This window comes from Medicago sativa, chromosome 8 (assembly GCF_051527215.1).
Source record: "Medicago sativa cultivar Bolivia chromosome 8, Bolivia_mono, whole genome shotgun sequence".
Taxonomy (NCBI): Eukaryota; Viridiplantae; Streptophyta; class Magnoliopsida; order Fabales; family Fabaceae; genus Medicago; species Medicago sativa.
Genome location: NC_140756.1, coordinates 36,526,639 through 36,531,531, shown reverse-complemented (window position 1 = coordinate 36,531,531; position 4,893 = coordinate 36,526,639). Strand labels below are relative to the sequence as shown.

Sequence of the window (4,893 nt, the reverse complement as noted above, 5' to 3'; positions counted from 1 at the left end):
CTTACAACAACAGTTTTCATTCTAGTATCGGAATGGCACCATTTGAGGCTTTGTATGGTCGGAGGTGTAGAACTCCTTTGTGTTGGTATGAGTCAGGAGAAAGTGCCTTGTTAGTTCCGAAAGTTGTGCAAGAGACGACCAAGAAGGTTAAGATGATTCAAGAGAAGATGAGAGCGTCTCAGAGTAGGCAGAAGAGTTATCATGATAAGAGGAGGAAAGACCTTGAGTGGTTGGAGATCATGTGTTTTTGAGAGTGAATCCTGTAACTGGTGTTGGACGTGCTTTGAAGTGTCGGAAGTTGACTCCTCGTTTTGTTGGACCTTTTGAGATTGTTGAGAAGGTTGGGGTTGTAGCGTATCGGATTGCGTTACCGCCATCTTTGTCGAATCTTCATGACGTGTTTCATGTGTCTCAATTGAGGAAGTAAGTGTTTGATGCGTCTCATGTGATTCAAGTGGATGATTTGGAAGTAAGGGATAATTTGACCGTTGAGACTTGGCCGATTAGGATTGAAGATCGTGAAGTGAAGCGTTTGCGTGGCAAGGAGGTCGTTTTGGTTAAAGTGATTTGGGTTGGACCAACCGGTGAGAGTGCCACTTGGGAATCGGAGAGTAGGACGAGGGTTGCGTACCCGGAGTTGTTTCCTTCAGGTAATTTTCGAGGGCGAAAATTCTTTTTAGTGGGGGAGAGTTGTAACAGCCCGATTTTCGCTAGTTTTATTTTATTAATTATTTATGTGTGTTGTGTGTGCTATTATGTGATTATTTGCTTTTGTGTGTATTTTTGGTTGGGAATTGTAGAATTCGGTGCAAAAGGGTATTTTAGTCATTTTGGGCTTAGGGGCATTTTGGTCATTTTGAGAGTAGGGGTAATTTTGTAACTTTGGTTGAGGATTATTTTTGAGTGTTAGTAAGAATATTATTTTACCAAGTTACTAGAGAGAATGTAGTAATTATTTTATTTACCGGTAAGTGACAGTTAGTGTTGTAATTTACCGTTAAGTGAGTAGTGACATTTTGGGTGTTAGAATAGAAATGGGTTAGGCCCATTAAGGTTGAGAGATAAGCCCAATTGATGAGAGCACATATATAAACTCTAGTTGTGGGTGAAAATTAGGTTTCACAACATTATTCATTTCATTTCATTTGGGAAGAGAAGAGGTAGAGGCTAGAGACCACAACAAGAGCAAGGGCTAGAGCTAGAAGAGTGGATTCAACACCTAGGAGCTAATTGAGGCTTGAATTAAGGATTCTTGGTGTTAGAGGTAAGGGGGTTAGTTTTTGATCATAATTTCATCAATTTTCATTTAAACCCATTTTTATGAAATTGATAATTTGAATCCATTTGTTCTGAATTCGTGCATAATTGTTGCTGTTATCATAGAGAACATGATTTGTATGATAATTACATGTTAGTATGTGAATTAACATGTTGAAATGTGCATTTGTGGGTATATTGTGTTCTTGAGCAATTTTGATGAAAAATGAGGTTGGGATGTTGAATTGTACATGAATTTGTGTTCATTAGTTGTTGTTGATGGTTGTTGAACTGTTGGAATCAAAATTTCGTAACTGGAAACGTTGTTTATGGATTCATGAGGAGATTTGTGGTTATGTTGGTGTTTTAAAAGAATTTTGTGAATTTGATGAAATGAGCTAAGTTGTTGTTTTTAATGCTTGAATCATGTTTGTTTAAGTGTATTGAACTTAATTGAACCCATAAACATTTTCTGGAACGTGATTTGGGAGTTGGGGAATTGAAAAATGGGATTTTGGGTGAAAATGGTGTGGAAACCCGTAACAGCTGAAGAAATTCGCCAGAATTTCGCTAATAGCGAAACTCTCTGGACTTTTTTCGCTGTTGGCGAAAATTTCGCTAATAGCAAAATTGTCTGAAGAATTTCGCTAATAGCTCAGATTTCGCTAATAGCGAAATTGCCAGAACCAGTTTTTCTGTTTTGTTGTTTTGAGCTTTTGGGGACCAATCCAATACTTCTAAAATGTTTCTTTGGACCTAATTAACCCCTGTTTACCCCTTAAATCCTACTGGAACAAGATTTGAGTTGGTTTGGACTTGAATTTATGAAAATCGTCTAACTTTTGTGAAAACGGTCCAAACGTCAACTTTTCCAAAAACTCGTTTTCTCCGAAAATTGAAGTGGGTTTAGAGTTGTATATTGTTTATATGATTTTTAAAAATGGATGTGATTGGTTCTATCAAGTTTGAACTTGTTTTGTTTTGAAAATGGAAAATTTTGTGAAAAGTGAAAAAGTGAGACGAACTTTGGGTTTTTCTTGAATTCGTCGTTTTTGGCCGATGAAATGCTTATGTATCCTCTACTGCACCTATAAGTGACTTGTGAGAATACATGGCATAGGCAATTGAGCTTGTAGAGTTGGTTTTGATTCATAACTTCTAATATTTTTAAAACGGTGATTTTTGGAGACAAACTTAGTAGAAATGAATCTTGTTGAACTAAAGTCTTATGAATCTTTTGTGAGTGGTCTCATATGACTAAATGAATGTATTTGAATGATTGTGGAGGTATGAACATGATGTTTATCATAACTTGTTGTGTTATTCCGTTTTACTTGGTTTATGTGATGTAAATGGAAATGAATTGCGAGCCGATGTTGATGTATGTTGATAACTAAGATGAGGATGATGTTGTTGGTTGTTGATGAATATGATGATGATTATGTTGATGATGTTGATGTATGTTGATGAATCTTATGTGAGTTGTGATTGTTGAATGTATGGGCATGATTCTTGATAATGCAATGTTGTTGAGTTGTTGAAATGTAAAAGGAGGTGTACTTTTACATTGTTTTGATAGTTGTTATGTTGGAGTTGTGCATTATCGAGTCATTGCTATATGTCCATGCATCATACCATGTTGTTGTTGTTGTTGAAATGTAAAAGGAGGTGTACTTTTACATAGTTGTTGTAAGAGGAGGTGTACTCTTACATGTAAGAGGAGGTGTACTCTTACTTGGATGTTTTTGTTGCATCCATTGTTGTTGATCTGGTACCACATGCATATATGTGTCGAGTATAGGCGCATTGCATATTGAAATGTTATCTTGTTATTGCAAGTGAATGGTGAATGTTGATGATAAGTGTGTTTGATGAATACATACTTGTGATATTTGGAATTGAATGGTTGATGAGTTGTGACATAATTGAATATGTGACTTGGTGGTTTTGTGTATTGGTGGAATTTGGTGAATGTTGTGATTATGTGGATTGGTGTATATGTATATTGGTGGATTTTGTTGATGGTTGTGAAATAAATGCTCTAGTTGCATGTCTTACTTGTTGTGCTTATACACTTGGTGAATCTATTTGATGATAATTGGTTGGATGATAATGATGAGGTGAGAATTGTATATGTATATACATAAGATGTGGTGATTTCTTTGATTGATGATGATTGATTGCTTGTAACTTGAAATGATGAATTGTACTCGTTGAGTTAAGCATGCTAAATGGGTAATGAGGTAAGTGATGTGATCATTAATTGATGTTGATAAGTGATGAGCTTTTATTGATGACTTGATTAGAGGTTGATTATGCATGCTAAGCTATGATAATAATGTGATAGCTTTAGATGCAAGTAATGGGGGATGTTAATCATATGATGCTAGTATTCTAGGAGGGGTGGTTATGTATATGTGATATGTATAAATTCTTGAATACCATGTTTTTATATGTGGATTATGATTAATGTAATGCTTACCCCCAGTGGTTTCGACCGCCTACCTGTCTGTATGGATGGGTAGACGTTGTGCAGGATTAGACGCTTGGTGAGTTTGCTTGTTGGATGTTTGGACGACGGGAGCTTTCTCCGTTGTCGTGTCAGTGTCATAGTATCTAGGCTCTGATTAGGATTAGCGTCTGTTGTTGTTGGATTCTGTTGTTATGTTGTTGCTATTGTCCACTTGTCGGACTTGGAGTATTTTCATTTGAGGATTTATTGACCATGGCATGTATATGTTGAAGTTTATGATTTGAATTCCGCTGTGATCGTTGAGATATTATATATATGCATGATATTGTTTGGTTTGTTTTGAGATGTAGCATCTATTTCTAGAATACCTAAAGGATATAGTCCTACACACACTTGATATTGAAACCCCTCACTTCTCCCCCATTTTTTTTTAAGACTCATCTAATAGAACGAAACAAGTGTCAACAATATTTACATACTTGCCATATACGACGGATAAAAAAAAAGTTTTGGCCTGACTGGACCGACCTTCTCTGATACCACAATGTAACACCCTAAACCCCACAAATCATGTTCTAATAAAAATATAATAATTATTAAAGCACGCAAGGGTGTCACACATTTTCATCAATTCAAAAGTACTTTATTTAGATTAAAAAAATGTCGCAGCAGAATAGTTTTCAAAAACTTTAAAGTATACATCTTATCACAGTTTCAACAAAAATTGATTTCAATATGATTCTAAAATATAGACTAAAATAAAAAGAATCCCCAATCCCTAGTGTTACTGATAAGAGCTTCGACTCAATAAAGGCTCCCAAAAGCGATAAACAAAAAGGAGAAGGCTCCAACACCATCCTCCGAGACTCACTGCTACTAATAGGGTGAGAATATATTCAACATACGAAATGCATAAACACATGTATAGATCCAGAACAAAGAATACATCATTTACATTTAGGGATGTATACATTACAGACGGATAATATTCACATTTAAATATAAACCTCCGTTTAATAAAAATCAATAGGCATCAATCAATATCTTATATAACATACAAGTATCCACACCAATTAAGTATATCAAGTACACATTTATAAAAAATACAAATCATTCACACATAATTATATAGAAGCAAATTGTTGAATATCACATCTTTAAAT

General features: G+C 35.2%; 1 long non-coding RNA gene across 1 annotated transcript; it reads left to right on the top strand.

Moving 5' to 3' along the window:
* Positions 1 to 503: 503 nt before the first annotated feature.
* On the top strand, positions 504 to 4,075 carry LOC146898859 (uncharacterized). Its single transcript, XR_015023264.1, has 2 exons — positions 504 to 1,264; positions 3,783 to 4,075. It is a non-coding gene; the product is annotated as an uncharacterized LOC146898859 (long non-coding RNA).
* The last annotated feature ends 818 nt before the right edge of the window (positions 4,076 to 4,893 follow it).